We start from the raw sequence: 14,922 nt of genomic DNA, 5'->3' as shown, positions 1-14,922 counted from the left end.
ACAACAGGAATAATGTCTGGAACTGAGTATCTTCAGAGGAGAATGAAACAGATGATCAACACAAGGATTTTGCAAAATTCTCCAAACACAAAAAGCAATCCTCCCAATAAGATTTGATGAATGATGCATATTTAAAACATGTATATGAACAAAAAATTAGATATCATTGATACCTACCAGAAAAAACCACCACAGAAACACTCTAGGAGCAAGATCTGCTCTCAACTGAGGGACTGCCAAATCGTAACAGACCTTTCTCCATGGAATGAGAACAAAAGGAGGTTGCAGGAAAACAACCTTGTATTGTGCAGAACCTCACAGCTCCAAGAAACTGAAAATCATTCCATCACTCCTACCACTATCTATCAAAAAAGGAAGGGGACTATGGGCATGCATGCAAATTGCTACCCCTGTGGTAAGTCTGGCGTGGCAAAACGCACATACTGCATAGTGTTCCTGGCAGAAGAGAGCTACAGCTGCAACCCCACATTCCACAGAGGCATGGAGATAGGACTTAGAGCTGAATCAGAAAGGTATCCTGCATTTCCATTAGAAGACCACAATCTGCTCTCAGACACTGCTGCCATGACTCAAAATTGGTGGCTACACATTAGCATGGGATGATTATATAGGAGTAGCTGGCAAGTGGGACACAACTGCTAAACGCTCTGTGTACTATGTGATCTGACTTAATTCCCCTGAATTAAAACACATAAAATGGGAAAGTTAAAATTTAGGACATGATATGAGACTGGATAGATATTGGAAATAAATTGAAATTAGATAATTATTTCCATCATATTTGAAATATTTGGAAGTTAATAATTAGATAATTCTCATTTCTAGAAGCTTCTCTGTGTTCAGACTACTACCTAGAGCAGGATAGCTGTACAACTCACTCATTTTTCACAAGTGTTTTCAGATTGCTTGAGAACTCCATGAAGTTGTGCATTAAGACATTCATAGCCCTCCTCCATCATCCAAGGAGATGGGTTTATCTTAAAATTCTATTATTCACCATAACAATTTCAGGTGATGGTTTCTATTTTTAAAAAGGAAAACAAGACCTGTTTTGGAGGTCTTCATTTTCTCATTTTCTTCTTCTCTTTGACAAACCACTGATTTCTCACAAGTGTGTAAGGAGTACATACATGATCCTCAGACCAAACTGTCCATTAAAGATGTTAGAAGTTGATCACATTATATATACACATATATCACATTATATACTGCCCAAATGTACTTCTTGGGATGACATATGTCAGCACCTTTTAATAAACACAACTTGCTCACTGCTACTACTCAGAAACATAAGTTAAGAATGTTGCATCTAGGTGAAAAATTAAGCATAAGGAATGACAGCAACATTTAGGAACCTAAATTGAAATTTAATTAGAAGGACTGGATGCTTGCAAGGGAAAACATTCACGCAGAATTCCTTGTGCTGTGTTTAACTTCAATTGGGGTATCAGAAAAGCAGCTTTTAATCTCTGTGGAATTATTCTGTGTTTTCGACAAAGATGTTCAATTAAATCAAAAGAATAAGAGAAGGCAGTTTATTTTCTTTTCTGTGCAGTAATTTGCATTTTGAACTCATTACAGCTGAATCAGTGCTACACAGTAATAGTTTCCACAATGTTAGAGGGTGCTAAAAGGAAATCAGCTGCAAAATTATGAAAAAAAGCATAAGCTGACCCTAGTAATAATATGAATGCTTCCTCATATTATTTTAGCATGACATGTTCACATCACAAAATACGCAATGCTGTACACCTATGTATGTGTGCACATTATGTAGTTATTATGAGTTAGCTGTTTTTAAGAAAGGTATTGTCACTGTCTAGAGACAAAGATCTCCTGCATCAAAGCATATGTAAGGCAGTGAAACTTGCTAGAATAATATAGAAAACTGCACCTGCAGCTCAAAAGGCCAACCGTAGCCTGGGTTGCATCAAGAGAAGCATAACTGGGAGGTTGAAGGAGGCAATTCCGCTCCTCTGCTCTCATGAGACCCTACCTGAGGTACTGCATCCAGTTCAGGGGTCCCCAAAACAATGACATGGAGTTGTTGGAGAATGTCCAGAGGAGGGCTGCAAAGATGATGGAGGGCTGGAGCACCTCCCCTACAAGGACAGGCTAAAAGAGATGGGGCAGACTGGAAAAGAAAAGGCTCCAGGGGAAACTTTATAGCAGCCTTTCAGTACTTGAAATGAGGCCTTCAGGAAAGCTGGGGAGGGACATATCATAAGAGAATGCAGCAACAGGATGAGGGGAATTGGCTTTAAGCTGCAAGAAGAATTTCTTAGGAAGAAATACCTTACTGTGAGGGTGGTGAGACACTGGGACAAGTTGCCCAGTGACACTGGGAATGCCTCTTCCCTGAAAGCATTCAAGGCCAGGCTGGATGGGGTTTTGAGCAACCTGGTCTAGTGGAAGGCAGAGGGGTTGGAACTAGATGATCTTAAAGGTCTGTTCCAATGCTATTCTATGACTATGAAAATTTAATTGTTTTTGACACTGAAACACAGTTGGGAAGCTTATAAGGTTTACTGCTTAGGTAAGATAGCAAACTACTATTTAACTTGAGTAAAGATGTTCTGATTCTTCCCTAGATGACCACCTAATGCCCTTCACACAAAAGCCACTTTCTACAGGATTTTATAGTAACTACAACACCCAGTTTATCATATTCAGGAAATGAAAAGTCTATGGTCTATGTACTTGTCTGATTTTCATTTGGGGACTGGTTACTTAGTCCATCCAAATGACAATCTGCAACCACAAAATTAGGTCATTTATTATACATGATTAAACATGAGTTTCTTGGAATGTAAATATTAGAAAAAAAAAACCCTCCAAAAAAAAAAAAAAAAAAAAAAAATCAGAAAAGGCAGTAATGCCAATCCAGTACTGTTATAATTGTATCCTCTATACATCCCAGTTTTCCTTGCAGTTTTGCTCTTATTATCGGTGTATAACCAGCCCTTTCAGTGATGCTCAGGATGAAAGCCAAAGATAGTCTGCTTAGCTGTCACTGAAATGGAAAAAATGAGAAACAGAGTACTTTAGATTTTATTTCTGGATGATAGACAGAACTAATATAGAACTCTGGTCCTAATAAACATTTGCCAAAGCATTTTTCTGGTCCAGAAGCACAATGAAAAGTCTTCATTTTTTATGTCATTGATAAACATTTGTTTTTATGGGGGAAAAAAGTGACCATTCATAAAATTAAAGGGAAAAAAAAGAGGGAGAATCAAGAAAGATCCTATTATCAGTTCCCACCATTCAGATACCGTAAAGTGAAAGATTACTGCTAACAAAGTCATAACATTTTATCAACAATTTTAGAGGTGTATATGTGCTACAAGATCACCATCAATATCTCATCTGTGCCCCGTAGGTCATCAAGCAATACTAATTTGATGAGACAAGCAGACAATCACAGGTGTGTTGAGTTAAGCCAGGGCACAAGACACGAAGCTTATGCTGGCTTTGATCCAGCTGCAGGAGTACAGATCACATCTGAATCAGCACAAAGTTCAATGGGAGCAGTGTGACCACTTAAAATGGTCAGTATAAGGTAAGCTGTCATAAAATGTGCTCAAAAGTTTTGAATAGTTTTGACTAGGAAGAATGATTAGGTCCTGGATCATCATTTGGCATTACATACACATAATGCTAGAGGATCCCCCAGACCTGAAGCCTGAAAAGTCTGGGTCAGTGGAAGGACAACTAGGAATTCCTTAATGTTTTGAATTCACATAAGTGGAGATGAATGGGAAAATCTCCAGAGGACACTGGAAAGTTTCGAGTGACACTGGAGATTCCGAGAAAAACACATGAAAAGAGTATTGCAAAAATGAGCAAAATAACTAGTTTCTTTTCTTATACACAAAGATTTAAATCAGGAGGTTGCTTAATAAAGGCAACACTATTATAAAACAGAATAGGAGGAGGAATCAAGCCCAGGCTGTATGACAGAAAGAACTGCAGATGATTAGCACATCATATATTCCAAAAAAACCATATTACACATAAATAAAAAACACTGTTTATCAATAACTAACAGTAATAGGTAACAAGTACAAACAGTAAAAATATTTTATGGAAATAGTTTAATCAATTCATTTCCTCATTCCTTGGTTTGCCTGTTTTCCTTATTTATTCTCTATAGTTGGTTAATAGGTAAGCTTCACTCATCCTTGACATGCAAAAATATTTCCCCACAAAACTTCTGAAGAATGTTCAAGGAATGCAGAAAAATATGATTAGTTTAATTTGGGTACACTGATTTTCATCTTAATTCATGTTGCTGTCATACTTTTTGGAGACGGAGTCCAAAATGAAGTTTCCGTGTAAACACACAATAATATTGATTGAAAAACAGCTTCTCTGCCTACTTTTCCAAGCCAAGAGTAGCAACTCACTAATTCTGTCAAGTAAGTCATGTTGTATGATGAAACTGCTTCATCTAACCTTTGTAATTGTAAACTATGCTTCCTGTCTATAAATGATAATACAATAAAAACATTCATCAGCAAAAAAGGCACAGCCAGCAGTCAAATGGAGGCGATTCTCCCCCTCTCATCTGCTCTCAGAGTCAATCTGGAGTACAGCATACTGTTTTACGTCCCCAGCACAACAAACAAACAAACAAACAAACAAACAAAACCTGTTAGAGTGGGTCCAGAGGAGCCATAACGATCATAATAGGGCTGAGGTGCCTCTCCTGCCAGGATATGCTGAGGGAGTTGGGGAGAAGAGCAGGAAGGCTCTTGGAAGACATTACTGTGGTCTTTCATATATATATAAATGATTCATATAATATATATATATATATATGAAAAGAGTCTTATAGGAAAGATGGAAAAGACTTTTTGCCAGGACCCATAGTGACAGGACAAGGAGCAATAGTTTTTATTTGAGAAAGAGAGTACATTTAGACTGCATATAAGGAATGAAGGTAGCAAGACACTGACATAAGTTGCCCAGAAATGTTGCAGAAGCTCCATATCTGGATGTATTCAAAGCTGTATTGCAGGAGGCTTTGAACAGCCTGATCTAGTGACAGATCACCCTGTCCATTGCAGGGAAGCTGGAACAGGATAATCTTTAAGAATCCCTTGAGCCTTGTAGGTGAGCCACATAAAATTCCATCAAAATTATGTTGAGTTTGAACAACTTTTATGTGGAAAACAATCTGCAAATCATCACAGTACAAGGAAATTACTAAAGCCTTCTTAAAAAACAAACAAACAAAGAACATCTCTATGTTTTTAAGCTAACCCCCTGGATTTGATGTTAGCTGACAACTCACTCAGAACTAGCAATGCTTTGTTAATAAGAAATTTCATCTAAAACTTCAGGTAGTGGACACTCTGAACAGTGAGGTAGAAAGACCATTATTCTGACTGGTATTGGCAATTCCCAGGTGTGTAACTGTTTGCAGATGCTTAATCTTCACAATCAAGAAAAATAATCTGGAGGAAATACACTGAACAGAATTATATGGTTACACTGTATTATGAGAAAATAATACGCATGCACTGTGAAAGCTTTCCATGCTTTGAACCTTGTAGTTTCTTTACTATCACAGCATGCTTTGTAAGTTAGCTTGTATTCATTTCCAATGTTATTTGCCATTCATTGTATGAAGTAATCAACCGTGTACTTTCATAAACTCTATTGTGAGACAAAAAGAGACTGACAAAGCACAATTAAAAACAATGTCTCCCTTCAAGTGGAACCAGGGTAAAAAATTATCCAGAACTGACCAGTGAAAACAATACCTTGCAGGTAATTAACTCAGCTGGTTTAAAGCAGACAGCAATGAGATCACCTATGGAACAATTTAACCATGGAATTTAATCGAATGAAAACATTGGTCTCTTAATAGCTAAACTGAGAATATATTATGAAACAGTTACCTTCAGGAAAGTTTCAGGTGAAAATGCATACTATAAAAAAGATTTTTCAAATAAAGACTTCTATAAAATCACATAATAAGTGGAATCAGTTTTATTTATAAAGAGGAAAGCCTCCCATTTATTAAAAAAAGCTATCTTGAAAGCTGTTTTGTTTTCCTCTTTTGCATAAAATGTAGGAAGTTATCATTTAACTACTACATAAACCAGTAAATGTTTAACTGGATTAAAATATAAATGTTCTAGTTGTAAAGGGTAACTCCTTACTTGTTTTAAGTAGATTATTCTTTCCTATCTGTTTTCCTTAAAGTATTCCCTATTTTCATATGGTCCTGCTTTTGTCAGTGTTAAGACTGCATATGCTCTTCTACAAAAGAAAACATACTACTCTACACCTTTGGTCTGTGATACTATTTCTGTGTGGTGTACATTACTCATATTAACTTTAGTAAGTTTCTACCTACTAAACTTAGTCTGATCTTAATTTAATCTGCCTTTCTGAAAAAAAAAAAAATACATAGTGAATTGCAATGGAATCAGAGATAGCGACATTTATTTTCAGTCCCACTGGGAAAATGCTCTTTGGATCTAACCTAAAAGAGCACAGATCATAAGTCTACATCTGTATATGCATGAAAGCACATACTGTTGGCTTCTTTCTCAAACGAATTGTAAGTGGCACTATTGAAGGGGCAAAAAAAAAATACTATTGTTAAAACTTCCTGATACATTACGTATGGTATGACTCCAGATAAAATCTGTAGATAAATACTTTGCGCATTAGGCAGTATTGCACTTAACTGAAAAATAAAGCTGACTGATTTCAACAGTGGTTTTGGAAAACTTCATTGCTGTCAGGTGATATCAGTGAAGAATTATCATGTACTAATGAATCACCACGAAGACACTACAAAGCAGGATTAGGCAATCATTACCTGGATGAAACGCTTTTGGAAAGAATTAATTTACTTTCAACTTCTGTAAAATCTGCACTAAATTAGAAGGGAAATATGTCTCCCTATTGAAGATCAGTCAACTAAGAAAACACCTCAGGAAAACAATTCTCCAGATCCTGTAACAGTTTATCTCCCACAAAAACTTCCTTCTTATACTTCATCCTTCAGTAAAATGTTATGCATTATTTATTCCTATCAGAAATACATACTTACAATTTTTTTTTCATTACATTCCTGAAATTCTTCCCCTAATTTTAACTAAATTATTCTCAAATGAGATATTTTCTATTATCTCCACATCCTTAGTGTTTTAGAACATGGTAGGTATGAGCTGTGCTGTCAGTAACCATGGCATGCACAGAACACTACTGAAAAGACTTCTGAAGGAATGCATCATAGCAACAATCCCCTATCTTTGACATGTCTTTTGACTTCTTGCCACTATGTTCATCAGGCTATGCTTAGCATCCAAACATTGCCTCGCAAAGAAACAACCTTGTATGGATCATGGATAAAGTCAGGAACAGAGTTAGCATCCATCCTTCCTCTAGGTCCCAGGAGTAGAGATGATCTTTCCTCTCTTCTGCCACTGAGACACTGAGATGCTAGCTCCATCCGGCACAGCACCAAGGGTAAGGGGAAACACTCTGCTGATTAAGATTTCCTTAACTCCAGTGAATTATCATAGTCTAGCTCTAGGAAAACCTGCTACCAGCTGCACAGAAGTCCTTACCAGAGGATGGCCCTTCCTGACTCTATCATGGGCCAGTTCTCACTCTTGGAACCATGACACGTAAGTGCCATTTCATCCCATGATCCAACATATCTTTTCAGGAAAAAAAGAAAAACAACCAACCATGCAATAAAGGCTCTGTCAAAAATTAAAGTGCAATCTTTAATTTTTCTAATTCTTTCTAGATCTTTACAGATGGCCTAAGTTATTTAACCACTGCTTCTCAGGAAAGCAAGAGAGAATTCTCTTCAAGAGAATGAAGCACACAAGCAGGAGGGAAAAAAAAAAAAAAAGTACCAACCAGCTGAACAGTGATTCTAAATAAGAACAGGTGGCAAATGTTAGCACAGAAAGCAAGAACTGCAGAAACAGGCTCTTTGAGTACCCAAGTAGGAATGCAAGTGACTTGCAATAACATTCAATTTGCTTTTGTTTCCTAGATTAAGTCAATTGTTCAAGGATAACTAACCCATACTTTTAAAAATTGCCTTGTCCCTGAGTTTCTGAGCAGTAAAAAGAAGCAATTTTCTATCTTTTCTTGTATTAAAAACAAGATACTGTTTAATGTTGTTTCTCTTAAACAATAATGAGACAACTTTATCCTAGTTGTCAGTTTAACTAGGCAGAAATAACAAGCCCACATAACGTATGTATTCTAAGAAGCTTTGTACTCAGCTAATTAGTTTAACTATTGCTTTCACGGTTCATTTAAAAGTTTCACGCTTCATTAAGTAACAATGCATTTTACCACCTCAGAAAAACCTATAAGTAAAAATACAATTGTCTTTTCAAGGAATAATCTTATTAACTGATATATGCATTTCAAGCATGTCTATCAGACATCATTAAAATCTAAATTTCTGCAATCGCAGTAAAAGCATTATGAGAATCTCCACACAAAACAGGAAACTTTTCTGGCTCAAAAAAAAAAAAAAAAAAAAAAAAAAAAAAAAAAAAAAAAAAAAACACTTGGAAAGAAAAAAATACAATCTTTTTGATACATGTTAATTGAATCATTTTAAAACTTAATACACTGACCTCTGGTTGTTCCAACTTCATGACAATCAATTCAAACACAAAATGGTTGTTGTAATTTTTATTTTTTAAAGTCTGCAAGTTAGAAATTCAGAAAGACATGTAAATAAAGCATAAAGAGATTATTCTCTATTATAAAGGTGTGCCTATGTATGTGGAATACGCATTTTCTCAATTCAGAATATATGAAATTATAGTAAATTATTCCTTTAGAATCCACTTGCATGATTTCCATGACTTCTCTGGAAATTTCCTCTACTGTCTTGTTCTATGAAATGGATGACCAATAAAGGCATACAGCAATAATGAAATGACAGCAGTTGTGACATTTTAGATTTCTTAAAAGCTGAAATGTTATTAGATCATGACACAAACAAAGCCTTTCACTTGTCCTTCTACACTTCCCCCTTCGAGTCAATGAGAGCAAGCCCTGGGAAAAATTACGCCAACAGCCACAAATACTTAAAATTGGTGTTGTCACTACATGTTTCCACTCTTCTCAAAGCCTTCAATATTCTTCTTCTAATTTTATTATTTAATTAACACAAGTGGTAATTAATTGAAGTTTCCCAGGTCCTTTGTTTTTGTGTCCAAAAATAAAAGATTAAAAAAATAATTCATTCTTCCTAGTCAAAGTAAGTCCATCTACCTTTCATAAAGCCAGGGCAGTAACAGGGAGGATTAAAGTCACTTTAATGGCTCAGGTTCTGTAAAGACAACTCCATCCCATGCCTTGAGCTGTCATTTTTGTCAGAACTGATTTCCAGAGAATTATATCTTAATCACAGGTTTGTAAAAAGGATGCTGCTGTGTTAGGATGGTTTGGCATCCCAAGCTGGCTACTGAATAAGGTCTGATGTGAAGACACAGGAAACCATACTGGCAAACCAACACACTGGTGAGTAGATGGGCTTGTAAGCACTGGAAAGAATTGTTCACAGACAAAGGGATATAAAAAAAGAAAATGTGCCTTTTGCACTGAGTGCCTTTGTTATAGGGCAGAAAAACACACAAATATCTTGATGGAGACTGAACTCTTTTTTATAAGCTCACAATCCCAGCTGTACATCTCTCCTCCACACTTCTACAAAATGAAGTGATACTTATATTCACATAAGCTTGATGGAGAGAATGTGCTGTACAGGTAAGAGTAAAAATGCTCTCGAAAATGATGTAATTTTTTTGAAGACTTAATCCTGTTGACTTTCACTGAAATTAAATTCCCAAGTACAAAAGTCTTTATTTATAAACAAAACCTCACTATATAAGCTGCTTCAATAATTTTTCAAACTCCCATCACACAGAACTTCAGTTATTTTTCTTCATAGAATTTGATGCCTGTTTCCCTAGTATTCTGGTGTGGTTTTCACTGAAAAAAGATTTGAAGTGCTTTGTGTTAATGTGAATAATATATAAATACACATATATAGTTATAAATCACACCTCTTACAGGCAGCTGTAGTTTTTCACCATTCTTGGTACACACACTCAGCTTTACTCTTTGTTGAGCTTCATTTAACAACAACAAATACATTCGCTTTTAAGTAGTTGTGAGATAGATTGCAAGCTGAAGACACAAAATAAAGCCACTTCCATAACACTGCAGAAAAGTAAACTATGCCAATGGAAAAGAGTCAATAACTAGAGAAATAGCTATAACATTTTTTTCTGATATGACTGATTCTCAAGCAACATTAAATAACCAAGTCTGCAAGCAGATATGAATGAATTTTGGCAGCCTGTGATAGCAGAATTTTCAGTGCCTAGATGTGGATGGCAGATGTCTACCCTCTCACTCCCCTTCCTTAACAGCACAGGGCCAGAAAGCAGCATGGAAAAGAGATAACAGTTTAAAAAAGAAAGGAAAAGATATGCACAGAAACAAAACAAAAAAAAGTGGATTTATTCAATACTGTCCATCAGAAGGCAGATATCCAGCCACTTCCTGGCAAGGAAAGCCTCAATACCCGTAGCAGTCACTCAGTAAGACAAATGCCATCAACATGAACGCTCCTGCATCCTCCCTCATTTTCTCAGGTTTTACTGTTGAGAATGACAATATGTGGCATGAATACCCCTCTCATCAGTTTGAGCTGGTTGTCTGGCTGTGTCTCCTCTCAGCTTCTTGTCCATGCTCACACCATTTTTGGGGGGCAAGAAATTGGAGAAGTAGCCTTGACATTGCAAGCACTAATCAGAAAGAGTCAAAACATTGGTATGTTATCAACACAGTCTAGCTACACATACAAAATACAGCACTGTATGAGAATGCTATGAGGAAAATTAAATCCATCCTGGCCAAGTCCTATACACTTGAATAAACCAAAGAGATGTCAGAGGACTACTATGGGAGGGGCAAAATCATGGGAAACCAGAGGAACAGGCTGGGGAGAGAAAGCATTGCCAAGAGAGTGTCTGGAGTTCAGATATCACTCCAGACTTCAAATTTACTTGTGAATAAATCACTTAAGTCAATGTTAAAAAAGGAATGCTTTCCCTTAGTGATTTTATTTTAAAATGTGTGAGGAAAAAAAGGAACATTAAACACTGGACGGGTATTAAAAATCCAATTATCTAACCAAATAACAGTCACAACATTTCTTAGGTTTTTCATATTGCATTTTAAGAAATGCAAGTCATTAGTTTAGAAAGAAGGGATGCTGTACAGTTTTCAGGAAACAGCAAGAACAACAAATGGAAGTACTTGAAAATAGTGATAGCACAAGGTGTAATGATTTTAAAGTCAAAGAGGGAAGACTTAGATTTGACATTAGGAATAAATTCCTTACTCAGAGGGTAGTGAGGAACTCGAACAAGTTGCCAAAAGAAACTTTGGATGCCCCATTTCTGTAGGCTCCTATGGCCAGGTAGGATAGGACCCTGGTCAGCCTGATCTGAACCGTGTCCATGACAGGGGGTTGGAACTGAATGGTCTACAATATCCCATCCAATCCAAGACATTCTCTGGTTCCATGATTCTGTATTTTTCTTTCTCTCTGAATAATCACAGAGTCACAGAATCGCAAGGTTGGAAATGACCTGCAAGATCATCCAGTCCAATCACCCTCCCATTCCTATTAGCACCACAAGCCACTAAACCATATCTCATAGCTCCTCATCCAGGCGCCTCTTGAATAATACTTTAAAAGTAAATGTCTTTTAAAGCACCATTACTGAAAGGTTTTTGGTTTATTTTTTTTAAAAACCAGCAGGTGCTTTAAAAAGGATATTTCTCCCTGATAAACCCTAGCAAGGTGGAATCCTTAGGCTTAATCAACTGCAAACTGATATAAGGGTTGCAGGCAGTTCACAGGAGATTCTATTTCTTATGCATTCCCTTTCCAGATATTATATTGACTAAATTGCTACTTCTTTCCCTTCCTTCATCAGGTGAATGTATAGGAAGAGTTTCTTGCCCTAGATGCTTTGAAACAGAGTGACAGGAGTGACTCTCTGCATGAAGAGAAACATAGGGTGGGATGAAAATGCGTGAGATAAATTTCTCATTCCCCAGGAATGAGTAGGGCCTCTACGACATCCTGTTGCTCTCTGGGCTGTTCCAGGAGCACTTCACCTCCACTCCAAGGACATGGAGATAAGCAGTAAGGCAACAATCTGTCCTAACCAATTTTCAAAGAGCCAAAAGCTAGGACAGTAACCATCTCACAGATACACAGTGAATCTTCCAAGAGAAGAGCAAGCCAGCAAGCAAAAAAACCTTCAAACAGCTGCTCAAAGACCCTGCAATGAATCATGGAATCATTAAGATTGCAAGAGACCTCTGAGATCATTAAATTCAACCATCATCACCATGCCCACTAACCATGTCTCTCAGTGCCACATCTTCACTGTTCTCGAAGACCTCAAGGGATGGTGACTCTCCCACCTCTCTGAGCAGCTTATTTGAGAGCCTCATCACTCTGAGTGGAAGAATTTCCTAACATCCAACTTGAATCTCCCACAGTGCAACTCAAATACTCCCTGTTTCCTGAGCTGCTCCTTATAAGACTTGCATTTCAGATCCTTTTCAGCTTCACTATCCTTCTCTGGGCATGCTCCAAGGCTTCAGTATCTTTCCCGTAGCGAGGAGCCTGAATATCATATTTTAGTCCTTGCTTTTGGTTTTGTGGTGGCCAAACTGATGCAGCAATATCTTAGGCTTCCTATTATTTTTCTAAATGCAACACAAGTCTCATAAAACTATATGCAAGTTTAAGTTGTTTTGATGTTCTGTTATGCTTTCCCCAAAACAGCATGCATAAAAACACCTTTGCCATCCATCTTTGTACAATTAAGAAATGTACAGTTAGAACAGTAGCATGGTTAGGATGGTATTTTACAAGTTTATAGAAAGGTTATCATAGTGGACAGAGACAGTCAAAAATGAAGTACTCAGACATGTCCTAGGCTCACAGTAGAAAACTCCAAAAGGAGAGATCTCCAGAAAGAGACCCTTCTCCAGTGGCGGTCAACCCTTAAATGGGGACTAGGAGAGGTGCAGCCAGGCTCCACCATTTTCAGTCACCCAGGTGAATTGCCTTCACCTGTGCTCCCATGGCTGACTCAGTCCTTGCCTCAGGTGATCAATTAGTGGTTCACGCTCAGTGACTCAACAGTTCTCATACAAGCTTGTAGCAGAATTCTGCCAGGTACGTATGCCAACTAGATATTTTTCCTTTTGGTAGCTCCTCCTGATTGTCCTTGGGATCAGAAAAGAAATCTAATCACTGAGACTGTCCTGTCTAACCTGCAATATAACTCCTTAGTCTCCCAGGTGAACAGGCAGAAAGCACATATCCTGAGACTGTGACTCTCAGCTTCAAATGGCTTAGCAACAATTAGAGATATTCCAAAGTCAACAAACATTGAAAAAAAAAAAGTCAACAATGTCAACAAACAAAAGGTGGTTAGATCCTTTTACAATTTCTCCTATCATGAGAAGATAGGAGATGTTGAAACAAAGAAATCCTCACATAGGACTCAGGCATCCAATTTAAAAGAATTATTTTAATGACCTGAGGGTAAAGATCTATTCAGATAGCTGAATTTGACAACTAACGAACATATAGTTCAGTATGAGATTAAGGAATTCATGACAAAAGGAATCATGTGGAAAGAATCTCATGATTTCTTTTCGTGTTTTGCAATATTTATTTATTTTTTTTTTTAATCCAAAAGCCTATTGGTTCTTTCTGGTTTAACAGTGTTACACATTCTCTTAATCTCCCCAGAAATCAAGAGTTCATTTTTCTCAGGCTTGAACCACCCAAAACGATAAAAGAAGAATTGTAGAAGGAAAATTTTAAAGTGATTTTTTGTTCATTTTCAGTGTTTCCACATCCAATACCTTATGTACAGCATTACAAAAGCAGGCTAACTCAAAGAGTATTTCTAATCGAGAATTTGAATGAACTTTTTCTTGTACTGTCAGAGATCTCTCAATTCTATTTATAAATCAACACTGTGAAATAAAATATAATTGCTGAAAACATTTGTTGAAAAAAATTCATATCACATTTAATATACTGTTTACTGTAGTAAAACATTAGGTTATAAAATACCCTCTTCCTAAAAATGTGTACACATTTTCATATACAACTTTTTCTCCATGTTTCTGCTGAGTTACTCACCATACATGGAAGATAGTAGAGCAAAGCTCTCTGTGCATACAGTGGCACTTGATATTTATCAACATTTCAAACCATAGAACCATCTATAAAAAGTCCCTGTGTATACTTTCTTCTCACTGTCAAACTCAGAGTGACTGGTGATGGTACCAGGAAGACCCTGCTTGTCCTCTCCCCAAAACATCAGCCATGCTGTCTGAAACACTAGAATCACTTGGTATTTCTCTTCCCTTACCTGCCAACAGCAGGTGTAAGAAAGGTAACTTAAGAAGGAACTTGACATGGAGAGCCACATGTGTGAGCTGATGAGTCTGGACTCACTAAGGACATATAGCCATGCAGCACACTACATGCCTGTAAGGACTGACTCACTGTGGACAAGACACCTGTGGACCAAATGGGCTCCTTAGCAATCCTATGCTTCCAAAAGAGTTTTTTTACGTGGTTCTAGTTCTTGCAGGCAAACATTAGCATTGTTCTGGCAATTCTCTAGAGTGACAAAGTATTCGCAGCAAACCATCTACAGACAATGGACAAAAAAAAGAACTCTGAAAAAAAAAAAAAGAAAAGAAAAAAAAAAAGCACAAAAAAAACCACACAAAAAAACCTTAGAGATGCAGATCTGCTCATGGTGAGCTCATTCC

General features: G+C 37.0%; 1 protein-coding gene across 1 annotated transcript in view; it reads right to left on the bottom strand.

Annotated features, from left to right (window-relative positions):
• Positions 1 to 14,922, bottom strand: part of GLIS3 (GLIS family zinc finger 3) — a gene marked incomplete at its 3' end in the record, with an annotated part of 149,267 nt that overhangs the window by 112,309 nt on the left and 22,036 nt on the right. The window lies entirely within an intron of this gene.

Source organism: Tetrao urogallus (genome assembly GCF_951394365.1).
Source record: "Tetrao urogallus genome assembly, chromosome: Z".
Taxonomy (NCBI): domain Eukaryota; kingdom Metazoa; phylum Chordata; class Aves; order Galliformes; family Phasianidae; genus Tetrao; species Tetrao urogallus.
Note: the sequence above shows the minus strand (reverse complement) of the source record. Positions and strands in the feature narration are given on the sequence as shown.